The 12,485-nt window shown below is 38.1% G+C and overlaps 1 pseudogene; it reads right to left on the bottom strand.

Annotated features, from left to right (window-relative positions):
- Nucleotides 1-8,425: 8,425 nt before the first annotated feature.
- On the bottom strand, nt 8,426-9,281 carry LOC131778185 (uncharacterized; annotated as a pseudogene).
- Nucleotides 9,282-12,485: the final 3,204 nt, after the last annotated feature.

Here is a 12,485-nt window from a genome sequence, read left to right as displayed (position 1 = left end):
TTTTTGTGATGTTATTTTCCATTTTTCTTTGACAGACTAAGTTTTTTCTTTTCAACTTGTTTCTTTTAATTCGGTGCAGGTACTAGTTTTACAAGGTTATTGGCGTATACATGTATATTATTCCATGACACAAAATTTTCTTGGAGTACTTGTGTCCTTTTCTGTCCGTATCGTGACGTACTTGACTCGGGTATGGTTTCTTGTTCCAGCTGTTGTCTATCCGCTGCCTGATCTCCTGAGTCATTAAGCTCTGAAAAGTTACTAGAAGATCCAACAGTGCCCTCTACCCTGTCACTGTCACTGTCAGACTCTGGATTTGAGTCAGAGGCTAGCGGAATGTTTGTCTGTTTTTCCTGCACAATTGAAGTCAAAATCTTACTGCCAATATGAGTCTTCACAACCCTCACTTTCTCATCTTTCTTCCCTTTAAATAGAATATTGTGATTCTCTGTTCTCCGCTTATCTTTTCTTAGTTCAATGTCAGTCAGATGATCAATATAGTCTGCAACTAACTTTTCTGAAACAATATATTTTTCAGAAAAATCTTTGATCGCATTTTTATCCCCGGCTTTGAGCGTACCCTCTTGAAACATCTGTTTTATTTGAGCTCTAGGCTGATAATCATCAGGTTTGCGGCCAGTCGTTGGTGTTTTTGTACCTGGTAGGTAGTGGGAGGATAGGGTTGTGGAGTAGGTGTAGCGGAAGTAAGACTTAGAAAATCAGTTGCTCGACAGTATTCGCATACCTCACCGTTTTTCTCTTGACTAGACATTTTTCTGTACTCCATGTCCAGTTCCCCAAAATTTATTTAGCAAAATATCCATGACCAGGAACAGTGTTTTTCTTATTGTTTGGAGCATCGTGATACTGCTTCATAAAATCGCGGTTATAGAAAATCATTTCCTCTGGCTTATCCACCATCATTGCTGACATGTATCCCCGTGGTGCTGGAGCATCATCAACACAACGAACTACTACTTCTGCCACAGCCCAAGCATTTTTTTCCATGTTTGCTTTCCTCTCGGTTTCAAGCTCTGAATTTGTAAGAGAACTAATCTCATCCACAGACAAACCATGAAGTGGCTTGTAGATCTGCCACTTGAGGCTTCCTCCATCACATAGAGCATCTCCTATGCAAGTATTAAGCCTTTCCACTTCGTTTTGGCCCGAATCCTCTCTTGCTTGGTGGATTCGAAGCACTTTGTCGCTATTATGGATTCTTGCCTTTTCAAGTAAACGCCACCTACATTCGGCACTTGATACGCCAACTCCAGGACCGGTGTCAGTGAGTTCCAGCATCCAGGGATACACAGGTGGCAGTTGAAAAGAAGCAATGTGCCTCAAAATGTCATTACATTGCATAACCACAGGTTTAAGTGTATTTTCAAATTCTTTGCTTTTGACTTTCCACATTTCAGCTTCGGCTTTCTCAATGTTCTCTAAGACAGCGTTTGCCTTCTCATAAACACTGACTCCCAAATCTCTGTGATTGTCTTCCATTTCTCCGCCCCAATTTTCTTTTGCCGATGTAACCTGCTACTTCAAAGAACGCAAACGCAGCCCTTCATACCTTCTAAAACTACAATCGCTTCCTTCAGTTACTGACTGCATGTCAGCGTCTGTGGTAGTGTCAATAAAATAGAATGCAGCGTCATGAATTCTAGTGCACATCCCTCGAAGTTTCTCTGAGCAATTCGTATAGTTTCATGGTGGAAGGTTGCGTGGTTTTGAAGATTTGGCTTCTCCCATTGAAGCCTCATGCTATTTGATGCCCAGGTGCATGGGTTGGTACGTAGGCCTTGGGCTCCACCACAACAATGCTATCATCAGTGTCTGCAATTAGGGTGACCTTATCATCTACTACCTCTGTCTTTTTACGGATGAGTCTGAACACTGACGGTGTTATGTATACTGACGCTTCTGGATAGTCGTGTACTAGTAGGGCTCTGGCCAGGGTCTCGTCAGATGGTTGTAGAATCGTTTGCTGCCTTGTGCCCTTTGCTCCCTCTTATGTTTCAGGTCCTAAATAGGCTTTGTCATCCATACTTATGCAGAGGCTTGTGTCTCCATTGGTTGCAGAGAAAAAAATCTTCCTTAGCAAGCTTTATGTGTTTCTGTTGGTGATGCGTGCACTCGCTTCTGTGGTCTTCCGTCTTGGGGGTTTCTTGCTGCACCACAGGCCCTTTCCTATATGCCGCTTGGCTTGCTGTGATCTTTTATTTGTTGGTCTTGCTCTGGTCGTGACGCTTGACACTGATTTAAGGAGCCTTTTTCCTTGCTTGTATCGGCGATAATTGGCTATATTGAGAAGATCCCTTGTCTTCACCCGGTGATGTGTGTAGAGAACAGATTCATGCTGCCTTCCGTTAATTGTAGCCTTATCTTCAATGCATTTCAAGAGCCACTCTTCATCTTCGAATCCAGTTCTCGTTTTCTGCCTGCATCTAGGCTTCGCCTTGTTATTCTTTGTTTGGCTACAAGGCGACGAGCAGTTCTCCTGACAGCTTGATTGAATCGTTTTTGCGCTTGTTTAGTTTGGCGCTCCAGTGTTGAAGCATTTCTCTCTATAACTCTTTGAGTGTGATGATCTTTTCCTCTAGATCCCCAATACGAGTATCTGTCCACTTTCTGCGTATCGACTCGAGTGTTTTCTCTGCTTCATTAATCTGTTGTTCAAGCTTGGCTTGTTTGCCTTTGTACCTAAGTTCTACCATGTCATTTGCTGCAGTGGTGGTATTTTCAGAGGCCGCTATTCTTTCCTTGACATCTCGCAACAGTTTTACAACTCTGTCTGGTTTCAGACTGAGGTCGTATATTTCTGACCGAGATTTTCCAGTGCAAACAAGTAGTTTTGCGATCAATCTGTCGTACTCAGTCTCCATGCCTTCAAGAGCAGATGATAGGTCTTGTGCTGTTAAAACGGAATCGATTTCCTCACGTATAACACCTTCCCACTCATCCTCTTCATGAATAACTTTTAGCAGCTCACAAACATCAAGTTTTTCATTATTCAAAATAATAAAACGTCATTCAGATTGGTATGAATAAATCAAAACTCCTAGCCTGGTTTCTGCGCTCAGAATTTCATCACGCAACTCTTGCTTTGAGATACTGTTTCCATAAGAGCTAAATAGCTCAAATGCCCTGTCAAACAGTATAACACCACTTGGAAGACTTTGCTTGTGATTAGTTGTGCTGTACTTTGTAAATACTGGGGCAAGCAGCTCTTCCAAAACAGGACACAGACCCAGCAACTTTTGACATCTGGTTTCAGTTTTCGTAGAGTCGATTAGGGCATTAATCTGGCATAGATTGTCTTAGCCAGAGAGAGACTGCAATGAACGAAGAGTGGTGGCGTTTATTCTTGTTGCAGTTCTCACCTCAGTCCTTCTTTCCTTGTAAGTAAGACGATGTGGATTCACTATGGAAGGTTCTTCCAGATTACCAGGTGTTGTATCAGAATTATCAGGTTCGTTGCTACTTAAATCCATCTAACAGATGTATTCTTGAGTAAATTGTAATAAATTCTTTTTCACAACAGCAGTGGAATTCTATGTGTCCGTGCTTGCGGAAGCTTTTTTATCAAAGTAAATGGCCATTGATTTGGCATGCCACTATCAAAAGCATATCGTGTTGAGAGGAAGTGACACTTCGCAGTGGTCAGGCTGTAATGCTTCTTCAAGAAAAACACTGGCTTGTTCAAAGCTTTTGAGCGAGCGCTTCATGGCTATAAAATGTGAATACCTTGTGTATTATTAAAAATAAAAAAAAAAATACAAAACAAAACAAAACGATTTACTATTTTGTGTCAGTCTATTTAAAGAGCACGGCTTTTAAGTGTCAGGGCTAATTGCCAAAACAATGTATGACATTACAGACTGGATTAAAATTAACAGGCCACACTCAAAGACAATGTTATATGTGTAGTACTTTTATTTCCGGTGATAAATTTAGAAAATTTTCTACAGCAGTAAATTCTCGTGCCGAGGTTTTTTCAGTCTGAACGTAAGCTGGTTCTGTTTTAAGTCTGCTTGTGTTTTATGCAGATAAAAAGGACCATTGCAAACATTTTTGTACACACCTATGATAGAAAGGCTTGTCGCTACTCTGACTAGTCTCTGAGAGCAAATAGAGAAGGAATACAAGCATTCGCCGCTCGCAAACATAAACCGTCAAACATTTTATAATAGCAATTATTGAGAGCGTATGGCTCCAACACAAAAGCAAATATGGAATTGAAGCAGGTAGATGCATCAATCGCTCAAAAACATAACACTTTATAGTAGTGACTATTGTGCATCTTGCCTCCAGCGCCCGCTAAAAGGGATTAGTAATTTGTTAATCAGTATAATGTTACACGTCCCTTTAAAGATCGTGTGTTGTCCACATTACTCAGCATCACTTTCTATGCTATCTTCTTCATTGCTACACGAACTGCTACTTTCACTCTCCTTTTCTAGTTCTTGTGTTTTGATATTTTTAGTAGTGTCTGTTATACTGTCGAAATCTTTAAGAAAGTGTGCTGAAAGGTTCTCTTTCATAAGCTTGATGGAGTGAGTAGTTGCTGAGGTGCTGTCAAGCATTGACACGAGATAACGAACCTCAAATGCCTTTCTACTTGAAACAGCACTGAGAATCAAATCTCCATGATCTATTACATAGTTTTCGTCACTCAGAGTTTCTTCATCAACGTTTAAAATTCTTGTTTTGATTGACTTTTCATTTTCTGCGTAGCGTTGGCATTTGCGTTTATCGGCTTTACGGCGATTCTGCTTCTGCTTTCTTGACTTTCTTTTGAGAGCATTTCCTCGGTGAGGGAAAATTCTTTCAACTCATTGTTTAGCCTTTTGTAGTAGCTCCAAAGTTTCCTCTACAGTTGACTGAATGGATAATATACTCTCTAAAAATTTTTGATTGGCACTGTGCAAGTTCAAGTTTCAAGTTTCAAGTTTATTAAGTTTGCAGGAAAATCTTTGTACAATAATCACCTCCTGCAAATAGCAAGCGAATCTAGGCAGGCGGTGTTAAGGACATACAACACGAATTACAAAAACACGAATTATGCGAATTACTTGATTTTGCATACATTATTTGACAAAAGAGGGAAAAGGTGATAAAAAGTAAATTAATATATTATGTTTGAATTATAATTAAGATGCCTTTTTTAATTCAGAAATAAGAGTGCTAGCATCAGCATAACTATCCAGACTTCCTAAAGTTGCAAATAGTAATGCTTGAATTTTCTTTTTGAATATGTGCTTCGGCAGACTTCGATAGCTTTCAGGAATACTGTTCCAAATTTTAGCCCCAACGATAGAAAGAGTTTTTATGATGATTAAGCCTAGAATAGTTAATATAGTAGTTACCAGAAGATGCTGATCGGGTATTATACTGATGTATGTCTTGTGTAGAAATAAAAAGATTGAAGATATTTTTAGGTGCAGAGTTAGTGGTTATACCAAGCATTAAGATTGATGAAAGTTTGAAGTAGAGCATTGTTATTGGCAGGATGTTAGATTGCGCGAAATATGGAATCGCATACGTTCTGAAAGGCAGAAAGTAGATCAAGCGAACAGCTCTCTTTTGGAGTATAAGATTTTTTTCTAAATAAGATTTGGAGGCTTGGCCCCAGGCAATGAGGCCGTAAGATGTATAGGGAGAAATTAAAGAATTATAAATACTTAGAAGTGTTTTTAAGGGGACAAAGTGTCTTAGTCTCGAAATAATTCCAATATTTCTGCTGATTTTTAAAGCAATATAATTAATGTGATGTTTCCAAGATAAATGTTGGTCAATTATTACCCCTAGGTATTTAACATGATCCTTACGTTCAAGATCAAAAAACGTTTTAGTGCGGCTATCATAGGCCTTAATGCAGATGTTAAAATTAATGCGTTTTTGATATGGATGAAAAATTATATAGTTTGTTTTCTTAATATTTAACGAGAGTTTATTAGCGATTAACCAGCCAACAACCTTAAATAGTTCACAGTTGATGATAGTTTCGAGAGATTTTAGGTTTTTGTCAGCATATAAAAGGTTAGTGTCATCAGCAAAGAGATAAAAGGTTAGTTTGTCAGAGGCCATGTAAATGTCATTTACATAAATAAGAAACAGTAGGGGACTAAGTACATTCCCCTGAGGAACGCCGCAAAGGGTATTTTCCTTTCTAGATACGTGGGGACCAACTTGCGTGGTTTGGATTCTATTTGACAGATAGGAGGAGAACCAATCGTTTACTATACCACGAATGCCGTAGTGGGATAATTTATGAAGGAAGATAGAGTGATTGACAGTATCAAATGCTTTTTGAAGGTCAATAAATACATTACAGGAGAACATTCCCTTGTCCATGTTTGATTGAATTTTGTTAACAATATCAAGGATTGCATGCTCGGTTGAGCACTGTTCACGGAAACTGCACTGAGACTCATAGAATAGGTTATGTTTGCTAAGAAAGGACTTTAGGCGGTTGTACATAATTTTCTCGAAGAGTCTATTAAAGACCGCAAGAAGTGATATTGGACGATAGTTCCCCGGTTCAGCTTCATCCCCATCCTTAAATATTGGAATGATCTTGGCATGCTTAAGTTTGGAGGGGAAAATACCCCTTTGAACCGAGTTGTTTATAAGAGTTGCCAGAGGGGCTGATATAATATGACATGAACATTTAAGTAATCAAGTTGGACACGAGTAAAGTCCATGCGACTTGTTTGTTGGCGTAAGCATTATTTCAAGCTCGATTTCAGAAGAAAGAACAGAGCCAAACACAAAAGAGCAGGAAGGAACATTTAATGGGAGGTAATCACGAAAAGACTTATCGCTACTTGGTAGATCAGAGGCGAGACGGTTTCCAATAGAAGCAAAATGGTGGTTGAGTATATTAGCATTTTCTAGGGGATCATGGGATATCCCCTGGTTTAAAGGGCGTTTCATTGCCGCAATCACCTTCATGTTTTTCTTTTTACGGTTGATCAAATCATTAATCCCTTCCCAGGTCCGCTTGAGGTTCTTTGTATTGTTTTGGAAATAATTATGGAAGTAAATTTTTTTACTAAGACGAGTTAATGTTGAGATCTTATTTCTATACATCTTAAAGAGTTTAATATTAGCCCCGTCAAGAAGTTTATTTTTCATTTTAATGGATTTTCGAATTCCTTTTGTAATCCATGGTTTAGAAAAAGATTTGAGCTTCCGCTGGGATATTGGTTTTAATGGAGCGTGCTTATTGATCAATTTATTTAATTTATTGTAAAAAGAAGAGAAAGCCTTATCGATATTAGTTTCATTACAGGAGACTATGTCAACCCAATCAATATGTGACAAGACGTGTATAAAATTTTCTTCAGAAAATTGGGAAAAATCGTGCGCAAGAGGTCTGTCGGGTTTGCCTTTGACTACAAGCGTGCTTGTTAAACAAAACTGCGAGAAGTGGTCACTAATATCAGAGATTATATTGCCACTAATGATATTCTCATTAACTTTGTTTGTAAATATATTGTCGATTAATGAGAAAGAATTTCTATGCACACGAGTTGGTTTGTCGATACAAGGAGTTAAATTAAGGCTCTGGAGAGTTAGAAGAAAATCTTGTGCATAGTTACAAGAATCAAAGGAAAGGAGATTAATATTAGCGTCAGTCATGACATATACAGGCTTGCCAGTAGCTATAAGGTTTTCTGCAGTTTCCTCAAAATACTTTAGGAAAAGCTCAGGTGAATTATGCTGACAACATAACACTCTGCAGATTATGTTTGCTACATTTGTTTGAAAAATTTCAACCCATAATGCCTGAAAAGGTTTGTTAGAGCTTTTCTCTAAAACTGTGTATCTTAACTCTGAATCAATATACATGCCGACGCCACCCGCTGAAAGAGGTGTCGGGACGTATTCAAAAGTGTAACCTGGAATTTCAGGATTGAAGTCCATAGAATTTGCATTTCTAATTCTGGTTTCGGTTACTCCAATAACACTGAAATGATAATTAAGTTCATTAAGCAAATGGGTTTGGAAGTTTTCGAGATTACCTATTAAGCTGCTAACATTGTTACGAAAAAAAGATAAATGACTATCAGAACGTTGTTCATTTAACTGATTTTTTAGCCGACTAAGACTATACAGGGAATAGTATTTACAGCAGATAGGATAAATAGCAGAGAAATCTGTGTCGTAAAATTTACTTTTTACAGAGTTCAGACTGAAGATATCAATGTCATATAGGCTAGGTAGTCGTTCAAGATATTTTTTGGAAGGAAGGTTATCATTTGTTAAGAGATTATTATATTTGCCATGGCACTGGATTATGGAGCTCTGCCCACGGTACTGTAATTCAAGGAAGAAAGCTTTATTTTGCTTAACTTCAGTTGAAATCGGCATTGCTAAATATTAGAGCACTAAAATCTTCTAGTTACAGTCATACAAATACTTAGCTGAGCGCTTCCTGTTCATCTTGGATGATCCGAGAGAGATCGTCAGGGCAACGGACTTTTAAAGAACGTGAATCTTCTGATCTGTGAAGGAAAATGGTTCCGTTTTTGACCCAGCAGAACTGAAAACCAAACCTGGTCTTGAATGACTTGGCGTTCCCGTACAACTCCTGCATTCTCGGTGTAAGATGGTCAAGGATTAATATTTTGGACATGTCCTGACTCTCTTCTAAACCAACGTCTCGAGCCACCACACTCGAGGCATGCCTTCTCGCCGCCATGACATTATTTCTCGCGAGCCTCCTTACGCATTTGCAAATGATTGGTTTGGGGTTGGAGCGAGAAGAGTCACAAAAAGGGACTCTGTGAGCGATATCGATGTCGTTAATAGTAATGTTAGCGCCCATGTGATTGAACAGATTAACGCAAAGATTACTGGTTTCGGAGGCGTCTTCATTAGCTTTTAGCTCAGGGACTCCAAGAATTTTGATGTTGAAGGCGTAGCTATAATCTTGTATCTCGTTCACGGCAAACTCCAGCTTCCCGAGGTTTTCCTCGATGTCGTCAAGTCGTTTCTGAATACCATGCAGCTCGCTCTGGAAGCTTGACTCAGAATCATGCAGCCATTCTAAGCTCCTTTCCATCTCCAGTTGGGCTTCCCATCCGCCATTAGCTTCTTCTCTGACAACCAACTCTTGAGCACCAACTCACTCTAGTGATTTTATATCACGTCGAGCAGAATCGAGCATTCTCTTTAGATCCTCATTACTTTTCCTAAGCGATTTGACTTGTTGATGTGACATTATAAGTGCCTAAATTGACTTTCTTGAACGCTTTAAGCAGAGCTTCAAAAAGTATGTCCGACCGTTGCGCACACATGCGCTGCATCCCTGGTTTAAGGCGAAGTCCATTTACAGCTAGTAGAAAAAGCCAGACTAAGAAAATTAAACTGGTTAAGAAATTTAACTAGTTTAAAAAAATTCAAACTGAAGTAAATTTTAAACCATAACTCATACTAACAGCTGATTCTTAATAGAGGATGAAGTCAGGACTGGTGAGATATGGTTGAGTTTTCAAGTATTTAGTACCAAGCGAGTGGCAAAGCTTTGTGCAAGTTGCTACTAATAAAGATTTCCAAGTGCCCTACTCGGTATGCTTAACTTTAATTACTGGAAATTATACAAACTTTGTTCATCAGTCACTAGTGTGATAAACTGCATTTTGAATTGCAACTTTAGATTGTCTACATATAATCTAAATGCTAACATGCCTGCAAAAGTTATAGTGCAGTTGTTAAATACTGAATTGGAACAAAAAATATTGATATTACATGTTAATGTATTCACTGGCATTGGAATATTGGCTAATATATCATCTGATAGGTCATATGTGGTATTAAATGTAGAAATATCTATCCCCTGTGTGTTCTAGAGTTTTCGGCAATTCATCCTCAACATCACTTCCTCTACTGTTTTGGAGGTGTCAATGACTGCCCCTAAAACATTTCTAACATTATCTTGCTGCATTTTGCTTGGCTTTTGATACTAAAGCAGTGTTCTATTTATGCCCAATTCATTCTCTTGCTAACTTTTCTTCAACATTGTGCTGGAACAGTCTAGTAGCTCAAGTAATATCCAAACAGTGAGCTGTTTTTGAAGGAAAGTCTGCTTTCAAGCATAATTTCTCTGGCAATATCATATTTAAACTGCATAAACTTATAGCACTCATGAACCTGTTAAAATAAAATGATAGTATTTAGAACCCAATTCAATTTTTGCACTAAGATGCCATCCACACTACACATTCATAACGATTAACACTTTACTTGACTGATGTCAGCTTTTTTGAGAACGTCTAATGCATCCTCTCCTCCTGTCTCACTCAAATGATGGGTAATCACACAAATCAACAAATAAAGTGAATTGCACAGATAATGCTCCATTCTCCATTTTGCTCGGCCCCTTCACAAACGAACTGGCTTAACCAAAAGTTTAATGTATTTGACAACCTATGCTTTAGTGGAACAGTCAGAGCTTGAACATCTACGCATTTGAGATTGGCCACGTCAACTTCTAAGAAGATTTATTGTGCTGCAGCTGCCATTCTTCAAAGACTTTTCTGTTGTATTGTGTTGCTTTCGGAGTAGCTTTGCTTTGATTGAATGCAGACTATTTCCAAACTGTGTGACAACTGCACACCCACATGATGAACATGACAAACCTAATCTTCTGACATGATGTCCTTATGAGCTTTAAGATGGCTCGCAGTTTGAAATGCCCCCAAGGGGCTCCCACCCATTTTTATCTGCTACATAGATTAGGCAAGATCTTCAACTAAGAAATTGAGCAGTAATGGTAGGTACATTCTTTTTACCTTTGTACTTGCTGCTTTTAGGCAGCTCATGAGGAACCAATACCCATCAACTTACTGCTTTTAGGCAGCCGACAAGGAACCAATTCTCATCAGCTTGCCCACTTTCATCACAATCTTGCTGGTGTATTCTTGATGTGAAACATAAATTCCTTGAAACTCTAAACATTCATGTTTTTAATCTTGTAACAATAATTATTAGTAATAATGGTAATAATAATACTTACAATAAATAATAAATACATGCAGTTAAGATATCTGAATGCTTGGTGTGGCTGTATCTTCATTACAGATATGTACATCTAGATATCAAGACATAAAACAAAATATATTGGGGAAAAAAATAAATTTGAAGTATCAATTTAAAATCTTTTCACAAAGCCGACAGTGTTTCCCTTTAAAGACCCAGTATTAACCATTATTTTTTTCACACATCTGTTTTTCTCCCCAGGCCTCCCGTTCACAAACACCGTGCTTTCCGAATCCAGATTTTCAATTAATTGGAATCCATGTGCTTGACAAACAATGGAATCTGTGTATAATGCACAGTGCGATTTTGATTGTTATTTTTTTATAGACAAGTAAATAAGGTATAAACTGGAACTCAAATCTGGCTAGAATGTGGTAGAGCATTATTAACACGATCATCGAAACAGCTAATAAAATCATAAATAAACAAGGTAAGAGTGCTATGTTAGATTTTTTTGCAAATTGCAGTGATTAATGCCAGTTAACGGTGGCAACAGGTAGGTGCATGATGTATATTTAAGAGTTGCTATCATGTAAATTTTGCCAGACTTTTAGTTCATCTTAAGATAGAACAACACAGATGCACAAGGGAACTTTTACAGTAACCTTGTAACCATCTTTTTGTCTTTTAAAAGCTTGAAGCTCAGTAGATTTTGTCATATTAGTCATTGTTAAAACTGTCTTTGTTTTGATGCTACTTTTCGACGTAGGAAAAGTATGTCAGACAAAAATATTCACCAAAAAATATTTCTTTGCCAGCTTCAATAATGACAGGGGATTAAGTTTAGATGATAAAACAAAGGATTATGTTGTCAGAAATACTGTAGGTCTAGTATATTCATTACATGAGGTCACACAACTCGGGTAATATTCATGGTGAAAATTTGCATATATGAGCAGTCAAACGAAAAAAATCAATTTTCAAAAACTAAAATAAATTTTCACAAAAAACTACACAACAATTATTAGAACATATTTGGCTACAAAATATGAAAGTAGGAGTGATAGCAAATTTTGGGTGACTTGTTGCTGTTTGTCTGATGCATACTGACATTAGGTCTTAAGATTGTTCCTTGCTGGAATTCATAGCAACACTTGATCCTGTTAAAAAAGACATGGTTTTGGTACACCTCTTGGGTATGGTAGAGGCAGCCTCAACTTCACCAAAAGGTTAACTGTTGAAGTTCCTGATTACCAAGACCTGCCCCCTGAAGGGACATCAGAATGGTGCAAGTACACATTGTGCTTACCTATGCCTAGTGAGGAAGAAAACTTGTGTTGTAAAAGGGTTACTTGCATTACAAACTATACATCTTTTGCAAATATTAGCCTGGACAGAGACATCTTGGAGGTTTGCATTAAAGCCAGGTGTGACAATTATGCTGATGAATTTAACTTCAGTTTGGAAAGTTTTCACAAAGCTGGTTACTGTCAATTTGC

Source organism: Pocillopora verrucosa, chromosome 9 (genome assembly GCF_036669915.1).
Source record: "Pocillopora verrucosa isolate sample1 chromosome 9, ASM3666991v2, whole genome shotgun sequence".
NCBI lineage: Eukaryota > Metazoa > Cnidaria > Anthozoa > Scleractinia > Pocilloporidae > Pocillopora > Pocillopora verrucosa.
The sequence above is the reverse complement of the archived record's forward strand: the minus strand, read 5'-3'. Positions and strand labels throughout refer to the sequence as shown.